Here is a 23,986-nt window from a genome sequence, read left to right on the forward strand (position 1 = left end):
GCATGACTTTCATTTGTAGTTTATTGAAACCAAGTTTCAAAGAAAAGGACAAACGCAAGGACATCTCACATGCTCTCTGGAGCAAGCTAAAAGTCAGTGCCTGCTCTGTGACAAGACTTCCTCAAGCCTCTATACTACCTTTAATGAAGTAATGAAGAGCGGACTGGCAGGTTAATGGAAGCCAATTGACTACAAGCTCTGCCACCAGCGGGAAACCACGCAGCACACTAATGATTAAAGAGTCACCTGTCTTTTGCTCTGCTTAATCAGTTCATGGCCTCCAGTTCTAAACCAGCAGAAATATTTAATGTGCAGATGAAGTGATTGAGTGCAACTTCTTCAACTTTGAGAGGACACAGGCGAGCTCACTGTTTGAAGCTTTTTGTAGATTGCATCACAAAGGCCACAACTCAGGGGAGGTTTATACAAAAGTTTACGTGGGGGAGGCATCTTGGCACACACAGATTTAGGAAAATCTTTCTCTCAGGTTCAGCTGTTTTTAAGAAGCGAGTAATGAGTTTGCCTTGCCTGGGATGCCTTTAAAACTACTGGTATTCTAAACTTTAAAGAGTTCACCCAACCGCAGCTGTCAGAGCTCATATCAGAGTTGAGGAGGTGTCAGGTTATATGTATATATGTGTGTAGATCACTGTGCTTGTGTGGATATGCGCACAGCATATGGAAATGCTTGTGCACGTCTGTCTGCAAGAATGAAAAGAACACAGAGTTTACTGTGAGGTGGTTTTTCTCTGTATGCTAAGTGATGAGCAGCAAGGTGATACAGCAGTATGCTAATCACAGAATCAGAGAAAATGCTGCGGCAGAAGCTAAAACTATGGCAAAGAAATAGAAGAAAAGTAGGCAGGATGTTGTTGTGAAGCATAGGTACATATTTCATTATTTTAAAGGGGAGAAAGTAACATCTTATAGCACAATCAAGTAACTAGATTATGTGTAGTTCTTATAAAAATGCTGTATATATCAAACATGACAGCATTTGGTTTTTATGCTCCACTAATCAGGAACTTCCAGAAAACAGTGAGAACACTGGAGTTCCTTAAAATCAAGGCTAAAAACCAACTGGTACACAGTTGCTTTCAATTAATAATAACTGGAACGTTGATCATTATATTTGATGTATATTTCTATATATGACTTCGATGATGGCATTTGACAAAGTTAAATGTCTTTTGCTTATTAAATAAGTGGTTACTGTATTGTCTTTTTATGGTGTAAAGAGCTTTAAACTGCCTTGTTGCTAAAATGTGCTACACAAATCAATTTGACTTTAGAAGTGTAATCTTGCAATAAAAAAAGGAATGGTTCATGGCAGGCAGCCATACAGACATTTTTGTGCATCAAAACTAAAAGGCATTCAGACAAACCACTTTTTCTGTGACAAGTGTTGAGATTTTGGAATAAGAGGTGTGGCATGGAATAAGAGGTGTTAAATGCTTTTAAAGGACCATCTGGGGACATGCATTGTAACTAGCCAAGGCCATAAATGTTATAGTGTTTAATATTTGTTTATACTAAACATTTGTCCCCATGCAAATTGACAGTAAAAGGAAGGTTTACTGCACCTCCTGAATTTAAAAAAATCAAACGCAGTGTCTCTGAGCGCACCGCAATTGATTCATGCAGAGATACATAAATGAGCATCAATGGGTTTAGTTTGAACACATGTGATGAACCCAAGTCAATAAAAAATTGATAAATAATAACCGGTTGTCCGGAAGCCATCAGGATTTGTTCTTTGCAATAATCCCAGTAAGAGTGATATAACAGCAAAAAAAATCAATCATACTAGCTCACAACATTTAGAGCACAATGCCAGTTCCTCTTCCTGCAATTGATTTACAAGTGTTGTCTCAAGAGGGTCAACTTGTGAAACAGAGAACAGAAGAAGCGCACATTAAAGTATGTTATTGTTAGTTGTCTAAAAAGGCTTTCAAAAATCTATTTGAAACAAATATTTAATGCTGCCAGGCATCTGTGTTCCTCCATTTGAAATATTACGAGAATGTCTTTTTTCACACCAGTGATTTTACTTTTCATTGTAGAAATGAATATGAATGGCTGTGTGTGTTTTTGAAATAAAATAGGTCTGGAATATATATTTTGTAGCAACAGAAACATAATTTAATATTTAAATTACAAGTGTTTTTTATTAGTAAATCCATTCAATAAAAGAGTGATTGTGTCTTTAAATATTAGTAGAAAATTAATGCTAGTTAAAAATGTTCGTATGTTACCATTCATATCTGCACATACCAAAAGAAAGTATCTTAGATTAGTTAACAAGTTATCTGTTCAATTACTGGCAGTGGGCAACCACAAACAATGCTAAGGTTAGCATACGCTTAACCCTGATTTTGAGTTGGGACCATATGTGATCGTCTCCATCTCTGATACTTAAACTGGTCAAACCTGAGCTGACCCCATGACACTGAATAGATATTTTTTTAATACACACTAGCTTTATGAAACCTTTATTTTGTTTCTAGGACGACAAAACTCTTTTTGCATAAACAGAGGAGCAACGGTAAATGTCAGATCTAGGTCATCAATGAAGGAGCAAACAAGTTTGTAAATCAGTTACACAATCAGTCAGTGAAGGTTTGTTGTTGTCCTCAGCAAACGTGAGGTGTGCTGAATGACTGAGACAATTGCTTTATGACAAAACTTTTCTCTTGCTATAGTTTCATGCAGCCGCCTTCCTGCACACAAAGTGTAAAACCATGCACAAGGTTGTTGGAGCTTCAGTCACAAACTCTCAAGGGGTTTAGCATCAGTACCCATGTCCTCTGTATAAGTCCAGCGCCATTTGTTCATTGTGTCTTTATTAATATCTTCCCCTGGCTCCATATGCTCATGGTACATGCTCAGTGCCCATTCCCAGTATGGAAAGCACCGACCCTGAATGGAATGGAGTACTGCTGGATCTGAATCAAAGTTTTGATTCAGAAAGACCCATCCTATTTTTGATTGGCTAGTAAGCTTGTCTCGTGTGGGTGGGAGTGAATGCTATGTCTCTGTTGGATTCAGAGAAATGTCTGATAAACCTCTACGTAAGCAAAGTTTAATTTTTTTGCTGGTACACCGGAGATTCAGAATAGCCCCACAGTGGTATTGGTCCTATATGTATGTGATAATATTCTGGTAGCTAAAAAGTTGGACAGTAACAATATTTCACCAGCTAGTGACAAATGAAACACAAAATGTGTTTCCAAGGTGGTTAGTTTGTGCAATATTATTCATGGTTGCCACAACCTCGCTTCTCCTAACCTTAAGCAGAATGGTACAGAGTTTACCTTAATTTACTCTTCCATTTTCACAGCCAGCTCTGAAAGTCAAATGAGAAAGGATAAAGTATGCAAACTTTTACCATGACACAACCACTGTGCTGGCTTGTATGTCCGTATGGACTTTTGATGTTGCTAACTCAAGGCTTAGTAAGGTGAATTTCCTTCTGCAAATTACTGTTGTACTCAGCTGCTCACAGGCGTACCGACCTGTCTGTAAAGTTCCTCCATAAGCCCCTGACCTTCCTTATTGCCAAGGTGGGTTTGTGTGCTTAACTGCAGCTGACAGCATGTTTTGCTTTTTTCATTGCACTAAAAACTCTAGAGACCTACTGTTTCTCAGTTGCTGACACAACAACATCTGTATGTGAAACCACCGTATTTCACTCATTGTTAGCATGTCTATGTGTTTTGCCTTTACTCTTGAGAAATGTGCTTACCAAGAACCCTCTTGGCTCTTCTTGCAGTAACATTCCATAATGTCCAGATATAAATACATAATTGATGTCTTTTTTGGGAAGGCTTCTCCACAAATGAGCTTGGCGATTGTGGATCTAATTGTTTAGTGAAGGACATTAGAAGGAAATTGAAGAAAAAATGTAAATATAGAAATATGGAAAGAAAGGCAGAAAAAAGAACAAACAAATGGTTTATAGAGAGAGAAGACTGCAGATGTGTGCACCACACCACAACGCACTCTGTAAATAATAGACAGGTTGGTCTTGTCTGCTCAGTGAATACTGTATGACTTCATCTTTGTGATGCAGACTGTTCTCCCTTTGTATTTGGAGCATCCTCATGTGGGAACTGTACAGATCCCTCTGCTACCCATCTTCTATTTGGAAAGAGATTAAAATTGCATAAGACAAAACAAGAGGATGCAGCTTTTAAAGCTGCAAGAGTAGGAAATAAAAAAAAAAGGTTAAGTGGGAAAAGGATGGTTGTAAATGGAGGAAACACGTGGGTATTAGGGATGAGATGAAATTAAAAGTCAAGGGGGAGATTTTCTTCTTTTTTTTTTTACCAAACATTGGGTCAAGAAATATTACCCGGTTTGTTCTAAGTATGTCCATAGAGTGTAATTTTAACAAAACAACGACCTGATATTGCTTTACTATTTTAATAAAAGTCTTATTAGACATTATGGAGTTTTAGTCATTATTGTTTAATCTGATCATTTCAAGATGAGACTAAAGATAATGAACAAAACATTAAGTCCAAATATCACTTGGTAAGTAAGCAATTCTTCATATTACTTCACTCTTTGAAAAAACATGGAAAACATGTCACTTAAACCCCTTTTTGAAGAACTGAAAACCAAAACCACCAGTTCTGCATACAACTGAAACCACATATTGGCACACTGTATAGAAAGCCAATAATCATTTTTGCCCCTCAGTGTCTGAAATCTGCCTAAACATTTCCTGATTTAAAAAAAAAAAAATCAGTTCAGTTAAGATAACTCAAAATATTAATATTTGCTAAATGTCAGAATTATGTGACACAGAATGTTTTAGAGATTTTTCCCATAAGTATTTCCTTTATATTTGGTATTATTACCCTTACTCTAATGGCATATATTGAGATTTCAAGGCGTCCTTCCACAAGTTTGTCACAAAGGTTTTGCGCCAGTCACTCCAGCAGCAAAGCACTCCCACATCACTTTGGACGGTGTTCTCTAGTTTCCAAGTTTCACTCTATTTTATCCAAATGTAAGAATGTTCATGATGGTCAAACACCAAAATTTTATTTTCATCACTAATTTCCAAAAAGTGCAGTATTTGAGTCTGAGTGTATTTGCAAACAGTAATCTGTTTCTTTATGTTGCTTTTGGAGTAACCTCTTCTTCCTCTCTGAGTGGCCTTTCAGACAATATCTATCAGACTCATTTTGTCCGACTATGACATTTTTTTTTTTTTTACCAGCTTCAGGGGAAATCTTCACAAGGTCTTTTTTTCTTTGCTCTGGATGTGATGTGCACATTTCTGCATCAAAACACTCCGGGGCACATAACCAGCGTCCTTGCTGAACATTATGATGGCAGGACGTTGTGTTTTGTATTTGCATATAACTGTTTGAACAGACAAATGTAAACCCTCGGGCTTTAAATGGTATCCTAGGATGAACCAGACTTCTGGAGCGCCACAGTTCTCTTCTTTATATCATCCCTCATATCTCTGAATTTCTTTCATGATGCCACACAACAAAGCAGTTTGATTTGAGGCATGCTTGAGAATACATCCACAGGTGATTATTGCTGGGTTTAATTCTAACATTGTGAGTTAACCTGTCTAAGGCCTACAACGCCATTACATCACCATCAATACTTTGTTAAACATTTTAAAATGCATCTATGGTTCTTTTCTGACTGAAAAGAACAATAGAAACATGACACAGTTGGATTTTGTTCATTCTAACGTATGTAAAACAGTTAACAGCTAATATGATTTGATGTGACAGAGAAAACAAATGTCTTTTTATACACTGTATGTAAAAATTTGATTTCAACAGCATGTAACCCAATGCTGGGTCATGAAAATAACTCAAACTTGATTATTTTTAATGCAGTAGTGTTCAAAGTGGGCCCACATGCTCACATCCATTACTTGACTGGCTATTCAAAGACTTTATTCAATGACATTTTTTTGTATCAGAGTTTGAGTATATGCTTTTAACTGTTGGAGAGCTTACACAGTTTTACAAGGCGTTTTACTCTGCAATCACGCATGACAATATGAGACATGGTTGAGAAAAGGCAGTGGAGGATATAAAGCTTCTAATTGACTCGCTTAACACAGAATGACCAGGCATCCATGCATGCACACAGGCAGGGTGGCATGGCAGGGGGCAGCATAAGTGTTGCAGGGCTTGCTTGCGCTGTATTGGCCAAATGGAGCCAGCTAATTATAGCAAATAAACTGCAGTGATCTGTGCCATTAGCCAGTCAGTAACGAAGCTGAGTGGAGGGCTGCTGTGACACTGATGAATAGGTCCGGCTTTGAGTGCTGCACTCTCTGGCCTTTAGCTTAGCTCTAACAACAAGGCCTTCTTAGAAAAGAGAGAGCACATTAAGCCAAGAGGCGTAACAAGGCTTCAGACACGAGAGAAGATGAGATAAACAGAGACAAAGAGGCTGTGATCATGAGGAGCAGGAAACGGCAAAAGGAGAGATGAAAAACTTGAAAGAGAACATGCAGAGTGAAGAGGGGAAGTTGAAGGCCTTTGGGTGTGTTGGAGAAAAAAGAAGCAACATTGCATAAAAATGCAAAATGTGCTATAATATGGGTCAGGGGCAATGAAGTCCAACAATCTCTTCTTTTCACTCCTAGATGGCTTTAGACTTCACTAAAGTGCTGCTAAAGTGATTTAGGGTCATTTAAATAACATAAAACAAAATGCCTGGATGGGAACAAACATAAAATCAGAGCTTCACTGCCGGGGCACACATTTAATAGACAGCCTGAAAGAAAATGGTATGATCTTGTGGCAGATAAGGCCAAATAACACGCACACGCATGGCACATGCACACACACAAGCAAATGAAATGCAAACACACCTTCAGTAAAAATAAAATAATATACTGTGAGTAAAAACACAATAGGATTAATTTTGCATTCTTATTTTAAGGAATATTCAGAAAATTTCTAACAGTAGCATTCAGAGTGAGATCATGAAAGGATGTTATTTACATCCAGTTAGAACAATTTCTATATCTGGTGAGCAATATTAATAGGTCCTGGTGTAGAAAAACTTTCACCCTCTAACTTTCCTCCTGGGAAATGTCGCAACAATCTGCTAAACTATGGGGTGCCATCAATGAATCTTCAAAATAGGAATGTTTTTATGCCCCGAAATTGTTATAATTAAATACAATGTAACAACTGTCAAATGTGTTATTTTATCTGAATTTTCTTATTTTGCTCCCTTAGAAACACAGAAACCTTTAAAAGAATCCATAAATGCCAATATTTTTACAAACTAGTCAATGTCTTGACCTCCGTATGTGATGTATTTTCATTCTGCAGGAAGGAAAAAAACAGGTTTTTCATCATTTATTTTGCCATAATTTATAAACACTCCTCTTAGTGCAATGGAAAAAGCTGTACTGGTTTATTCCCTAGAAAACAAATGTTTTCGCTGAGGAAACGCACGTTTCTCTTGCGGTTTTCCAGTTCTATACATTTTCAATTGATTTTTGTCGGTCTACAAGTGAGTAAGCGATGCCAAAAATACTATACATGTGGTGTATGATAAATGCTCTGATGTTCCCTCATACTACATGCTTTCTATCTCCCTTATTGATCTGTCTTGCTTTTTATTCTTTACTGAATGTGGGACGGATTCAGAAAGCTGGCAACTCAGGTCACAATGGGCAAACGGTAAAAAAGAAAATCATGTAATTCTATCAAGCTCCCATGTGGTTGGAGTTTGGCCACAAGCTGTGTACCAAATCAGTCTGATTCCTCCACAAACTGCCAGAAAACATTCACAGTTCGTTTCTAAATGGCTTTCTGCTTCTGCCCATCTCCTCCTGCTGCTTAATGCCCAGGGCCTTTGTGAACTCCACGGGCGCACTGGAGGTCTTGAAGGTCAGCTTTGGCCCTTTTGATGGATTACCATGCTGATAGGATAGAAAAATTGGAAACATTACCTTCATGATTTTTTGACAAAAAAAATATAAAAACTGAGTTTGATGGATACGAAGGTTAAAGAAAGTTATAATAACCTCTCAGATAGATTCACAAATATTTTAAAGATGTTTTCAAGTATAAATAAAGTCAGATTAAAAGAACCATTGTGGCCATTTTATTATGAGGATTTTAAAGGAACAGTAAAATGGAGAAAGAACATTGATGGAGTAGATTCAGTTTCTAGTTTTGAGGTGTACAAATGTTTGAAAAAAGACTCAACAGCCTTTAATCCTTAGAGTTGCTAGAGACACACAGCATAACATCTTCAATCAAAGTCAAGGTATGGACGCGGCATTAAAGTCCTGTGCAGATGTCATGCCTTGCACATCGCTAGGGAACCGAATTAGAAGAAACAGACAAAGGTTGCATGCATCCTCCTCCCGCTCACCCATTAGCAAGCATTTGTAAACAAACACATGGCACCTATAGGGCCTCAGCATTGGCCTACGCAGTGTTGCATTGTTAGCAAGAGTCAGAGACAGACCGAGCAACTAAATGAGGTGAGAAGTTTGTAGGAGACCTTTCTATGATCCTTCATCCATCTTCTGCGCCCCTGACAGCTGAGCTGCTACATTACGAGACAGTGAGTGAGGAGCCTGGGGTGTCTGCATCCAGTCTGCATCCAAAAAAGAAACGTACAAAAGATAAACCTGACACTCGAGGCCAAAGCTTCATCTCTTGTGGCACCAAGCAATGCGAGTCAGAAATAAATTTCAAAAGGGATGCGGTTCTTATGGGAGCAGCAGAAAAGGACGATTCAACAGCGTCAGACAAGGAGAGCGGGGGAAAAAGGAGTAGTTCATCCCCCTTCCTTATGTTACAACTGTTTTTCCTTCTCAATCACTTTCTTCAACCATCTGATAAGTTAGCAGCAATTATTACTTGAATGTGGTTTCCATGTAGAACTCCAATGTAGTCATTATCCTCCACCGAGTACCGTATTATCATTATTGGAAGGAGTCATTACTTTCCTGATAATATCACCATTGTGCAGCGTGGAAGGGAGGTAGAGAGAGAGGGCTGGTGAAGGTAAGAGAACAGATATAACAGACTTAACAGGTGCCTAGAAAAATGAAGGTGTTACAGAAGGAGAAGGATTCTGACAGGATAGGAAAAGATGGGGGAAGACAGGAGAAGGTGAAAGTGGGTAGAGCAAGGATGAAAGAAGACAGACGAGAAAACTCAAGAGAAAAGGAGCAGGTGATGTGTTACATACAAGAAGAAGAGGGGGTAGAAGGGTATGAAGAAGGAGGAGGACCGAAACAATAATAGCCTTGTCTTATCACCGTACAGTGATAAATTCCCCCTCTCGTCAGGGAGTCCAGGCCCAAGCTGGGACCGAGCCAGATGACAAACCACTTCCACCCTGCACCGCAGTCCTGGCTATTTACGAGCAGGCAGCTCATGGAAACCAGCTGGGCCTCGATTCATCTCGCTTTGGTGGTGTCACACTTTGGCCCTGGTGACAACCTTAAATGAGGCTACTCGGCTGCACCCTGCCAGCTCTAAAACTGCCCTCAACAGTGACAGACACTTCAGGTGATCCTCTCCTCGTTATTAGTGAATGACTCTGCTCTGAACAATTTTCGGCTCCGGGAAGTCAAAGAGGCAGATGCAACAGACTGGCTCAAATTGCAAAACTAAACAGGATTGGAGAAGCACCAATAAGACTTTCCCTGCTTGTTACCGATTTCAGGTTTTCTTCATGTCTAATCTTCCGATTCTGTTTTTCCTTAACACTATAACGGAGGACAGAGAAAAATATATGTTAGTTTCCTTGAAGAGGTTGTAGTTTTTAGTCTCTTTAGTCCAGTAGAGATTGAGAACATTACATGACTGGCCCGTTTATGCCTTAATGCATTATCCTTAACCATCAATTTAATGATTGTTTTCAACTTGTCTGTCTTCTCGGATTACAAGAGTAACAGAGTAACAACCCCAAACATCCCTGTCTCCGTAGCAACACACTCCAACGCATTTCAGGTCAGAAGAGATGCATATTCCCTTCAGTGTGTTCAGTGTGGATGCATCCTGGGTTTTTTACCAGTGGGCATGGCCAGAAAACTACCAAAAGGATATGTTCAGGAGCCAACATGGTCAGATGCCAGAACTACCTCCACTGATTCCTTCTGATGCAGAGGAGCAGCAGCTGTACTTTCGAGTCCCACTGGATGAGCTAGTTTACTCTGTAAGACAGTCCAGTGGTCGGGATTTTTATCCAATTGTATCCAGCATCCCTTGGTTTTTGTCCTTAACTGTATTTCATGACCATAGGTGAATCTGGGTCAGTAAATTGAAAACTAAATATACAAATGGTCCATCACCTTTACCTGATTTTTGATTAACTCTGGAGAATATCCCAGAGTACAGGTTGTTAGCTGCTGCATTTATAGGCTGAATATGATGGCAAGTTTGATGCTTAATGATCAGAGATGTAAAACAACAAATCAGATTTTCAGTACCAAGGGGAAATTGTTCAAATCCAATCCGATCCCATAGATTGGTGCAAACTGAAGACGTTTAATATATGACTTAAATGAGACAAGTATTGTAAACACCCCTTAGTAAATTATATAAAAACTTGAACAAACTCCTGCATGAAATTCTATTCTTATTCTCACTTAATCAAAGTGTATTTACTCTCCAAGCACAAAACAAAATTCTCTCTTTAACCCTGAGTCAGTCACCAAAGACAGAGTGCTCTAATAAGCCGGACAATCCGCCAAGCAATTAATTCATGCAAGCTGCTGCAATTTTTTGTGCTTTGTTTCTTCTGTCTGTTTACTCATTCACATATTCTAGCAATGAGTAAATTATTCATGGGTGTTCCTTTTTGGATCTTTCAGTGACAGCAAAATCTGGTTTCACTGCAAATATTAAGGCAAGGAACTTCAATCTTCAATCCAGCTTCAGCGATGATGGTTATGTTATTTATATTTACATCAGTCACACTGGTTTTACTCCAATGAATGCAAAAACCACCACATATTGTCTGTATGAAACCTCAGGATTCATTTATTTTTGCAGCTTTCACCTTTGTTTAATGTGCTTAAATTATGTACTTCCACCCTCTGTTTGTTTACTAGAAGGTCTAATGTACAAACCTAGACTGTCTTCACATATTAGAAGCATAGATTTTCAAGACAAAGTGAGAAGATCTGAATCTATATTTTCTTCCTCAGTTACTGTTCACAGAGACTTATGTGTGGGAGTTTTGTGTTGATGATGTGCTCCATCAAGGGGAAGTAGAAGGGATGATATATAAAGGAAAAGTCTGTCTGAGGAGACACGTGGAAACCTCAGTTTTCCATAAAACACCAAGAATAGTGTGTGATGCACACTGGTGAATGGCGTTATACCGATAATTACTGCTTGTGGATAACGTATCAGCAAAGAATAAAGTTGCCTCTGTTATCAGTGCACACCTTTGGTCACTCACTCTCTTCTCTTCTAGGAAGAGTGGACAGTGCAACACTATCATTTCTGTGTCCTTAATTGAACAGATGTTCAACTCATTCAGTGCAGGAACAAAGACAGGGCTTTAATCAATGCATTTTTCCACTGATTTGCAAAACCACAATGTGTCCATGCCTGGTGTGAGATTACCTCAGGCTCCTGCGTCACTCTGCTTGGCTCAAAAATAGAAAGATGTATGTATTTTAAAGGCTGACACTAATTAAAATGTGCTCAAAGTAGGATACTGATCCAATTCAATTTTTATATTTTGTGCAACAGGTGGTTTAACAGAATAAAAACAAAATTGCTGTGAACATTATTCAGTTGAGAAAGAGTCCAAAATAGATCATTTCAAATGTTTTTTATCCATAAAATCCATACAATGTTGCAGTGCAGTTAATGAAGTAAAAGGTAACTTTCATGCACAAACTTTAGTTAGATTAAATTACATGCATTTTGTGAAATAGATTTTACTTAGTGTAAAGAAAAAAACATCTACAGTGTCTGTAATGTTCCAATAAAACATGCTGTAAGATTTTTACTCAAGCAGATATGCCAACATTAATGCATTGACATTCAAAAACAAAACATAATGAGACTGGCTAAAGAAGTGATGGGTTAAAAATTTTATTTATATATCTTATTTCCTTGACACCTTATTTACCCTCTCTTCTCTTTCATTTAGTGTTTCAGGATGCATATGCAGTACTTTATGCATCAGTAAGATAACACTCCACTCCTTCCTTCAGTTTCTTTCACATCTCATTAAAAGCACGTTAGGAACAGCATGACAGAAAATGCTAGTGTTTTGTAATGTTCTAAAAAACTTTGATGAACTTTAAGCCTTAATATCGGTAACTGACCCATGCCAAAGAGTGACCAGTTTTCTAACTATAAAATAAACCTTCACATTATGGTGATGCAAAGAAAAGCTGCAACTGTTTATTCATCTGTGATCAATATACAATTTGTTCTGACCTGCATTTGAACTCTTGGCACCACACAGGTCCATGTAATAGATATTTAGATTAGACCTCTGTAAACGCAGAAACTATACAGCACTAGACTACAGAACCTTTCTAATGATCTTTATTATACAGAAAAAATATGAACGAATGGAAACGGACAGCTTATATTTGACAAAATCATCAGACACCCTGCATTTCCTTGTGGTGCAGCACAATCTGTGTAGACCATTGCACTCATCTCCCTGGGCAACCAGTAATGCATCCTGTAGGAGGATTTAATGCTAAAACCCATAGCCTTGAGCAAACACACTGACCCGAGCATAAGCTGGAGGCAGAGAAGCATATTTTGATGTGTTACACTAACTGCACCATCCTGTTTTCTTTTTCTGTGTACACAGAAAATAACTTGTTCTTTTTAGACTTTGTACAAACGTTGTATGTCAAAAGTCTAAACTATTCCAGACATAATTCATAATTCCCCAGAAGCGGTAGTCCATTTTAAGCACATTGTCAAAATATATATACAAAACTGTGAAAGATGGACAGATGGAACTTACACCTTGTAGACATTGGAATAAGGAGTAAATGGGAATACAAATATTTTTTCCAGTCTCGGTTTGTATTTTTCCATAATTATCCAGACATGGAAAATGCTTAGATTAAATTTCAGACTTATCCAGACAGTGGAGGAACCCTACAGTGGAGGAACCCTGGGGGTCCTTATTTGGTAACACAAATTCTTATCCTTTGTTGCAATCGAACAAAAAAAAAAGTAACAAAAAAAAAACAAAAACTGGATGACCTTTTGTCACATTTTGCTGAGCATAAAGTGGGACTTTATGCCCAGTTTAAACTGTGGGCATAAAGTCAAAAGGGGGCACAATCTATAAAGACTACAATAATTCAATTGTCTGGTCTGGCTTAATAGCATAACGCTAAGCTCTTTGCCTCAGCTTATGAAGGCTCTCAAAAGAGGCATCACGTTTGCCAAGGAAACAGAAAAGTTTAAGATGTTAATTTGATTGTGGAGTACTGTTAGAGAAAGGACATCCTTGCTGGAGACAAAAACCCACTTTGCTCAGTGTAGACTTTCTAAGAAAGTGCTCTTTGAAAAAGGTTATGCAAAGGCAGAGGGCATTCAAATGCCCGACAACACAGCAGCGTAGGAAACAAGAGGTTGCCCAGATTGACACTCTGCTATTGTTGCTAAACACATATCTATGCATGAGGAACAGAGGGGGAAGGTCAGCACAGGCCCACGCTGCAGGGTCACTGAAATGGCAGTGATTGAAACTACACAAGCATACTGTGCTCATGTGACATGCATTTGCTTTCCACAATTGGCGGTGGAAGAACAGTGGGCTCTTGATTAAGCAAATGTAAAGGTGTTTTTAGAGGGTGAAAGGAAAGAACAAGAAAAACACTGACAAAATAAAGGAGCAAAGCAAACACTATAAGAGGGACCAACCAGGAAGAGGCATCACAAAAAGGCAGCAAGAGACATGAGAGGACAATGGCAAAAAAATAATGAGATGAGAAAGAGGGTGACCTTAATCAGCCACTTGCCGGGGTGTATACGTATGTGCATACACACACTTACACACCTACACAAAAAAATCCTTTAAATCTATTGAGTGTGCATGTGTGTTTGCACAGCCGTGGTCTTCGTTTCATTACAAGCCCATTTCCACCAACTAATACCCAGACAGGAGCTGGCGATAAGGAATGTACACACTTCTCTTTCGTACACAACATCTCATTTTGGGAGAGGAAATTGGAAAGAAGAGGAGAAAGGAGTAGAGCGCACAGAGGTGAGAGGGACGGTAAAAGCACTGAGAGGAGCAGAGGAGGACAGCAATGGCGAATGAATGTTTGCAAGAAGACAGATAAGACTGGTTCACTTCTGGAAAAGTGCACATCTGAGAAAGGGAATATGAGCAGAGGAAAGCGAGGTTCCATGTTTTTCATTTTGGAATGTTATGGACAATGTTTAAAATATGAAAGAAAAAACTCCACAATGAAGCTATGGCAAATATATAGGAATTTAAAAAAAAACACACATATGCATGCATGGATCAGATTGTGTATTAGTCCTAAAACAGGAGGACTACAAATGAAAATAAAGAAAATTAACATTCAAAACTTGAAAACAGTAAGTGGTGATGTTTGGAGAGAAATACTGTTAATTCTACAACTTCTAATATATTTTTAAGAGAATAAAACTAAAGTAAGATAAATTTGTTTATTTTCTGAGATAAAGCTTAAGATCTGATGCAAATTCAAATCGAACAATTTTCACTGAACCAACATAAATCAATTTACAATCAAGTCTAAGCATCCTTATTCATTAGACAAACCAGTAAGGGTAGTACGGGAAGAGAAGAAGCACGTACCAACTGACAGGGATGCGACACCAGCTCTGCTAAAACAACTTAAGGCCGAACTAAGGGGTCAAAGGCAACAAAAACAAGTAGGACGGAGGCAAACAGAGCAGCAAAAATTTTCATGACGATCATTGCTTGGGACAACACGCCTGCAGCAGTTACACTTCTGCCTGCATTGGGGGTCACAAGAAAACACGGGAGAGTGGTGTGACAATATTACTTTTAACACAAAATGAAATCACTATTGGCTCCGTCAGGGGAAATGAGTAATGCCAAAATCCTGCCGGGAGCAGACCAATGTCTGACTTAGAAGATCACAGAAATTACTCACTACAGAATATCTAGCCATAAGGAACTCAGTTTGTATTCATATCTGTAAACAAGGCCAAACAAGCAAGAAAGATAGCAATCACACACACATACACACACTCTTCAGGGTCCTTGCTGCAGGCACTAAAATACACATCATGATACATAAGGACAGAGGAAAACAAGAGTACCAACACAAGCAGAAGTAAAGTCTTTTTAGTCCAGAGATGACAGAACATAGTTAAAACCACATATTTACGTACACTTTTTTTTCTCACTGTCATTCACTCACATCACTAAACTTGTTCTGCCTTGTCTCAGTTAGGATGACTAAAATTAATTACATTTGCCAAATGCCAGAACAAGAGAGACATTTTTTACACTTCAAAACACACTGCTTTCTTGTGCGTCATGGGAAAAATCTCATTTTAAAAAGTTAGGCAAGATATTAGAAAGAAAAATTTGAACCTCAACAAGTCTGGTTCCTCTTTGTTTAATTAGATAAACATTGCACCTTCAAACGTCTTGAAGTTTCATTCAATTATACGCAATTATTTTTATCGTTTGAATGAGTGGCTGACAGGGAAGAGGTGGGTGCTGTGTTCCAGAGATGAACATGTCTTGATGCGAAATGTGCTTATCAGCCACACAGTAAAGGCAAAAGAGTCTGTGAACATGGTGGCTGATGCTGGGAAGAAGGTTTCCTTACCCACTTTAGGAGGAAGGTATTCCTCCAAAAGCAACATAAAATCAATTGCAGTTTAATTATTCCCTTGATGACAAAGAGCTCCTTTTTTGCCCGATTTTAATTGGCACGTTGAAACTAAGCTTAAAATGTTTACCTATAACTGATAGTAGATTTGGAGAAAGAAGTAGAAAACTTGTAAGCCTAAAAGCCTTTCCAACTATGAAGTACATATGAAGGTAGAATGATGAGAGGATGTTTTGATGTATGACACACTGGTGAACTTTACAAAATACACAGCATTATGAGTAAAGAACATTAGGTGAAAATACTGAATTGATTGAATAATTGAACTTAGGTATCAAACAAAAACAAAGTGGCTTAAGAACAAGAAAGATTTGGAGTTGTCATGACAAAACGCTGCTATCAGTACATCAAACAGTTTGTGGGCAGGTTTGAAAAGGTGTGATTGAGCAAAGCGGCCGACATTTAATCTGAATTAATTACATCAGTTCCATGAAAAGGAAAGGGCAATCATTCCAGTTATTGATAAAAGACAAAATTCTCACTCCATTTTTCTGACATTTAGCCGATAATAATTTAAAAAATAAAAATAAAAAATCTAAATTATAGTAAGAGGGCAAAAGTTTAGTATTATTTGATATTAGTAAAAAAGTATTTCAGAAACAGTTCTGGTTTCAACTGTAACTGGCTTATGCATTTTTACAGTTTGAAAGTCTATTCAGCAATGTTCACAAAACATAATGGTGGGTAATGCAAAAAAGATGGCAGTGGAAAATCCACGTTGTTATGAAATCATATGCTATGGATGAATGAATTCCTGCTGAAAAGAACTCCATTTCCATCCAGCGGCCCTCGCCCATCTGCTCGCCGTGTATAAAGCATCCATCTCAGGGCCTAATGGTGGTTCGATACTGTCAAACCCCCACCTCTGAGGATGAATAGCGCACACACTTACCATCTCTGACCGCGCAGGTGCTTGACTCTAGAAACCAGGTCAACTTCTCAGAAGATGAAGAGGCCCTCTGATCACACACACACACAACCACCCCCACAACACAACACATGAAAACAAAATGACATTCATGCAATTGCACATACAAACACACACATGCAGTTTACTTGGCTAGTCTTTATAACTTGGTTCTTGCCTGAGGTGTGTAGCGTGAACAAAGTGCTAAATCTGAAATCAAATGTGGGGAGAAAGGGATTTCTCCTGGTAATTTTGCTGTTCATGCACGGGGGAGCCTCCGGTAAAGTCCCCACCCAGCTACGCATTTTTTTCAAGGTTAAAATAAGACAGAAGAAAAGATGACATCTTACTGAGAAGCCTTCAGAGAGTCAGACAAAGGAGATCCACCATTATTATCATCATATGGCTTTAGGACGTGATTACAGCCTGTGCCAGCCAATTACATGGAAGCCACAATTGTCGAGACTTGATGATTTGCTGTGTAATTCCTCAGAGAACTGTGAAGAAAACAACCGGTCAGAAGCTCCTGGGGTACTTGAAGGGTTGATTAAAAAGGCAAAAAGGAAGACGATGAGGAAGGTATGGGAAAAAAAGATCAGCTCATTTGCTTAGCTCCAAAAAGTAAAGAGGAAGAGAGAAGAAGAAAAATCTCCTGGGTAACTTTCTGGGACACCACTGGTCCTCAGGATAAATTAGAAAACAATAGAGGGTCCAACTCAGGCATCTTGCTGTCATATCTCTGATTTTCTTATATTCAGATGGCTGACAGGAAAACACACAACCTCAGGAAGCCATTTATAAACATGATCAAAAGGTGCTTCGGCTCTGGCAAGGACCCTCAGAGATTTGGTCTAATCCTGCTCTAACTCTCCAAATGGCAAAGCTTTTGTTCAGGCATGGATGAACACATCTTACATAAACTGGTGTGGAAATGTACAAGGATTAGCTGTGTATATTTCTGTGTGGATGTAAGTGGGATCCAGGAATACCGTTGGCTGTGGCTCTTTTAACTTACTTTTAACTTACATAGTTTAATCCAGTTCAAGTTTGTTTTAATATCTTACAACATTCCAGTGTATTGGCTTGCAGACAGAGAAATGTGCTTCTATAAAAAGGTTCTAAAATAATAACTCCACCAGCAAATAAGAATATTTTTTACTGTGAAATGTCTAACTGCCAAACAGACAATCAGTGAATTTCAGGACTAATTCGAATGTTTAGTTGAATTGAAGTAATTGAGAAAATGTGTGATTTCGCCTAGGTTTTTATGTTAAGTTTCTGTAATATATGTTTTTTGAATTGAATAATGTTTTTAAGCTCTTAAATTGCAAAACTGCTACGTTTCGCATTTTATATTGAAAATGTATGTTATTTCCTAAATTTTGTCTCAATCACATTTTTCTTTTAAAGGAACAGGCCACTATGAGTGTGATGAAGCATTCATGAGGCCAAATACACATGGATGCCTCACACCATTCTGACACATTTGTAAAATAATTTGAAACCTTTGGCTCAGTTTCCTTACATTTCGCATAAATACGCCACTTTGTGTTGATCTACCGCAGACAATACCAGTAAAAGTCTTTGATGTTTGCAGCTGTGATAAGAAAAAATACATGAAAAAGTTGCAAAGTTCAATAACTTTACAATAATATGTTTTTAATACTTTAGACCAAACTTTTCCTTATCAGGCACAGAAAATAGAAACTTTGTAAAAAAAAAACTGTCAATATTTAAATGTAAGAGACTCAAGGATGAATAATAAAAGGTGGCGTTGATGAAAATGTTTACATCAAACAGGGCTTTGGAAAAGCAGATGATATGCTAGATTTAATCAGGTTGTACTGTGAGGGATTAAAGTGTTAGAACTACATGATAACAGGCTGTGCTTTAGTTTCTTGACTGCTTCCTCGTTTTATTAGGCCCAGCATGGAGCCAAGTTTATCTCCAAATCCTGTATCAGAGCTTTAACAACTCTCAGGAAAAAGAAAAAGATTACAGACTGCCACTAATTCCCAACCCACCTTGTCTCTGCCTCATTGGGTCAAAGTTAAGTAATTAGCTTGGCAAAGAGTGCTCACCTATAAAGACCTGTAGGGCAATACTCAACAGAAAACACTTAGACATACTCTAATGCCACAACAAATCTCTGCCACTAAGCATGTATGAAACTAATGTACTTATAGGATCTCTGGGGGAGAGAAGACATGTACACAGTGCTAGCCACAGTCATTGCCATCTATGGTCAACATTTTATGGTATTTCAGTAATTTCAAGAGAGTAATTTACAGGTTTCTATACCCAGAAAAATGAGTACAACGGATGTTGAGAGCTAAACAGTGGAAAAGAGTCGTTCTTTTCCACATGTTAATTCTTTGTTTCACTCCAAACCCACCTACAGTGTTTGTTGCTGAAAAGTGATAAAATCCCTCATCATCCAGCCTCTTCAAACCAAAGGACAGAGTTTCACATAGGTTTATGAAAACTCTACGCATTTCTGCTTGGGATGGTAGGTCAGGAAAGGTCACAATTCTTCATCCAGAAAACAGTTGGTGGTTGCCGTGGAAACTTGGTAACTCAAAGATACCACTATTCCATGCAGCTTTCTCAGTGGCTAACAGAAATGTAACGCCATATGTATACATCAGGCAAAGAGGAATTACAGGTCATTTGTAATTATTTTTACTTGTTACTTGTATTTATTGTAAAGGAATAGCTAGCAAGAATAACAATGAATCCATCAGAGATTTTGCAAAAAGATCTTAAGATAATTTTTTCTTCACTGAAAGAAAAATGTAGAAGAATCCAACCTATATTTCAGTAAATTCTGGTTAATGTTACTGCAATAAGAAACTAAATTATATTGAGGCTACTTAAGCGTCTTTATCAGAAGTGCCACTAAATGTTGCAAGCACTGTATGATTGCATTGCACATTTCTGTGCTTCAGACAAACTGGTCAAGTCAGGAAGCATTTAATTAAACGCTTTTACTCCCTCCTGAATTGCTATTTTTCTGAGTGAAAAAGCACTGATTTCCACATTGCCTCCACAAAAAAAAAAGAATGAATAAGTGTCTCCACCAAAACTAAGTTTCCATTGATCCCCGGGTGGTGTGAAAGAATCCGGTCTGATCCGACAGAGGGTCAGTGAGCTTCAACCAGTCATTCTGAGGGTTACTAATCAAGTAGGCAAGCTGCAAGCTACAGTACAAGCTGCACACATGGTGAGTCCTCGCAGAACACTGACACTGCTCTGTCATTGGAACTCTGCAGGCTTTACCTCTTCTTTTATCTGGCTGTGGTAAAAGCAGATTAAGATTTAATTTTTAGGAGTGATCCTGAAGGGCACCAGCACAGCTGTGGCAACACAAAAAGCTGGACTTTGAAAAAAAAAAAAAAAAAAAGTATAACAGAATCTAATAAATGGGGGATGGTCATACATGTCGCAGCTACTGAATTAATTTTCAGATTCATAATCTGAGTTCTAATCCACATATAGACTTTTACTTTTATGGTGCTGGAAAACTAGCAAATATTTTGTTTCCACGTGATACATAGATGAACCAAATCATATATCAAGAAAAATCTTAGTTTTCCCACACATTTTTATATAACATCTCAAAAGAGAAGCAGCAGAAGTGAAGATTTTAAGAGTTTCTTGTTAAAATACTAACAATGCAAACCTAGTTTCTAAATAACTATGTTAAAATGGGTTTACTGAAAGGTTGGTTCGATAGAATAAAGCTGAGTTTATAACAAGCACATTTTGTTTTGCAACAGAAACATACAGTTATCAAAACAATCCTGAGTCAGTTTCAAATTCCCCGAAAAATTATATTTATGTCAATGTGCAAGCTGATGAAAAAATACTAAGGCGGTATATTTAAATATAATTTTTTTTAAGGTTTTAATGTCCAACTGGAATTAGAATTGATTTTACACAGTGTATTTTGTAATGGTATGCTTTTCTAGGTCTATTGCAAATAATTGATTAAATCACTGGTAGGTTAAAAAAAAGATCAAAAGTCTAAGCTTAACATGAAAGCATGATGAGACAAATTAGTAAAAAAAACTTAAATGAAAACTGTTGGAAGATTAGTCACTCACTTTATTTTGTAAATGTATATAAAAAACAATGCTCATCACTTTTTTACAGTATCCATTCTTTGTAAATTAAAGTATTAAAATTAAAGTTATGGAATTGCTTAATATTAAAGACAAACAAGGAATCCTCCTTTAAATTGCATTTTCAAGACTAATACCTACACCAGTCTCCATAGTGAATGAGGGTCTGCAGTTTAAAACAATAGTGGGTTTGCAGATTGTGGCTCCTGACTGATTGACAGGAACCATGGCCCCATCAAGAAAGCTTGAAAAGGTTTAAAAATCTGTCAAAGAGGACACAGTGAGATGGAGTACAGAGGTTCCCAGTCTGCTGGGTCTAAAATATGGACTAACTACAACCTAGCTGTGATTTCTTAATGATGAGAATATTGTTTTACATTAGTGAAATCCATGAGGAAAGCTAAGAAGGTATTAATTGTGGTTTGGTTATTGGTTGACCATTCCATCATTTCTTTTCTCAGTGAGAAAAGAATATTTTTAACTAAGATGATTATTTTTCCTTCCTCTGAAAAACATGAAGCATTAGTTCCTGTGATCTAATATTTGTGAGTTTACAAAGGCAGAATGTGCAGTTGTGAAATAAAACACGCTGTCATATCTGTGTGGTGGAATCTTTTTACAAAGTAAAACAACTGATTGAACATCCTCCAAGTGTAGAGCTTTCATGTTTTTTGCCAGGGGTTGTGTAAGGGACCTGTCATTGTCTCATTGTGCTTCCCGTGGCTCCCAGTTATATCATCAGTTTCCTTCCTTTGGCGCACATTGAATCTCTGCGCCACAGAGGGGAGGGGTGGCAGCAAGGGGCCAGAGAGGGCAAAACCCAGCAGTGAAATCAGAGCTCTTTCTCTCCTTTTGTGTGATTCAATATCACGCTTGTGTGCCCATGAATGGATGCAAAGACATTTGAGGTTAGAGCCAAGGAACTAGCCGCTGCCATGCATGGCCCTAACACAAACCAGCCTAACTGGGAGGGTCTTGGCAGGTTGGCGTGCAGATGTTCATAAGTATACTGCAAATACACTGCTGAGAAAGAAATATAGAAAGAAATTTAAAGTAGAGGGAAAAACTCTTACTGCGAGACAGAGTCAGTGAGGTTAGCATTTAGAAATAATTGAAACGGCACAAAGAAAGTAAACACAACCCTGAATGTGGCAGGTGCACGGAGAATTAAAAGGCCCATCTTTGCTGCTGACAGTACAGAAAAAAGCCTGGTTTACATTAAAAGCCTGAAGACCTTGAGTCAGTCACTTCAGAACTCCGTGGGTAGATAAAGAACTTGTTACTGCCAAAACTTCTCAAGAAGATAATTTAAAAAAAATCTTTCTTCTGCATTCAGAACAGCCGGCTGCATAAAACCCTCCGGTCTTTCTGGTAACTCTCAGTCCACACACAAGCGTGAATATCCCCAAGTGCTCCTGCTGCTTCCAGCCTGGCAAGCGAATAAGAGAGGGGGAATAGTGTATTGTGAAATTGGATTATGAGTTCGGGAATTCACTGAGCCCCATATTGTCTGTCAGATACTCCAGAGAATAGTGAAAAAGGAGAATGTATTCAGAAAAAAGGACAGACCTTCTCTACCGGCACACTGGAGAGCAAAGAAAAACATGTGAACACTTGAATGGTTATTATAAGACTTTGTGTGAGTAACATGCCCTGATGTCAAAAAAAATAAATGCCAGTTTAGAGACAAGTCCAAGCGTGAATGTGTGCAGCATCTGCACATCGCTGAGGGCCAGAAGAGCCTAATGCCTGCAGCCCTTCTAACATCCCAATCAGATGAAATTGTATTTAACAAATAAAGGAGATAAAAGAAGAACACTAGAAGGAACGCTGCAAAGGAAAAAATAGCAAAGGCAAGAAATTATCAATGGAAAGCACCAGAAGAGCAGAGAGAGAAAGATATTCAAAGCCGCATCTGAGAGGAAATTTGTATGGGAGACAGTGGATGCATTTACAAACATATTAAAAGCTGCACACTACTTACCCAAAATCTCACTGCATTAAATAACACATGTACCCAAGTATGCTAAGAAAATCCGCCCTGCTGAACATTTTTAGATTCCAATCACACTTGTTAGCCTGTCAATGCAAGTCAGACAACTGGGGATAGAAACGCCCACATGCTTACCTATTTTGTTTTGTGTGCTTATCAGAATTTCGACACATTTTCTAGACTCAAATTTAGATTTTTGCTAATTTCTTGAATATAAATGCACAGTTTTATACCTTAGAACGGTATAATCAAACATTTTAACTGTTAATCTATAGAGGTCAGGGGCTAAAAAAATAGCATAAAACAAATATCAGAGAAGGAACTATCCAACAGGACATGGATTTCATCCAGTGTCACCACAGCTGCCTTCATGATTCAAAGTCAATATGACCAGAAATATCTGTTCTATCAGTTACACCTGATGCAAGAAAACCATGAAAATATATAATACTGTAGCTTTACTAGGATGGTAGAGCCTCCACAGGGAGGAGAGCACAAACAAGATAAGTAAAACCTTTCCAAAGTACGGGATGCTTTGACAGGCATCTAAGGTTTACGTCCAGATTTATGCTTCCCACCCTCTGGAGTGAAATTGTACATCAAGCCTGAATACTCACTGTCACTCCAAAGCTTTTGTTGCCTGTGAAGAGCAAAAGGCAAAGACTGCTCTGGTTTCTCGAGGGTTGCTCAGAATTCAGTGAGAATAACCTACGGCTCTACTGGTAATCGATCAAACACAGGTCCAAGTCCAGGTTTTATGGCAACAAAAAAAAAATCTTTGCTTCTCCGGACTAAGCAGTTACATCAATTCAGTCCTCCATTACCTGGATTCAACACATTTGTGGAAGTAAAAAAGCCACAGTGCCTAGCAAAAGTATTCCTCTCCTTTGAAGAGGTGCGCCAGCCCAGAACTATTATCTAGAATTTCTCTCCATTTCTTGGTTTTGGTTAAAAAACAGAATGTCTGAAGTTTTCTATTGGATAAATGTCCAGGGATTTATGTATTTCTCTGCCACACCTATAAAAAGTTTTTTGCCATGTAGAAATCTAATTTTACCAAAAGTCTGTAATGGATT

At 38.1% G+C, this 23,986-nt stretch overlaps 1 protein-coding gene across 1 annotated transcript in view; it reads right to left on the reverse strand.

Moving 5' to 3' along the window:
* The window catches only part of b4galnt4a (beta-1,4-N-acetyl-galactosaminyl transferase 4a), a 138,020-nt gene that overhangs the window by 94,178 nt on the left and 19,856 nt on the right, over positions 1-23,986 (reverse strand). The gene's annotated exons all lie outside the window — the stretch shown is intronic.

The sequence above is a fragment of the Xiphophorus couchianus genome, chromosome 2 (assembly GCF_001444195.1).
Source record: "Xiphophorus couchianus chromosome 2, X_couchianus-1.0, whole genome shotgun sequence".
NCBI classification, from domain to species: Eukaryota; Metazoa; Chordata; class Actinopteri; order Cyprinodontiformes; family Poeciliidae; genus Xiphophorus; species Xiphophorus couchianus.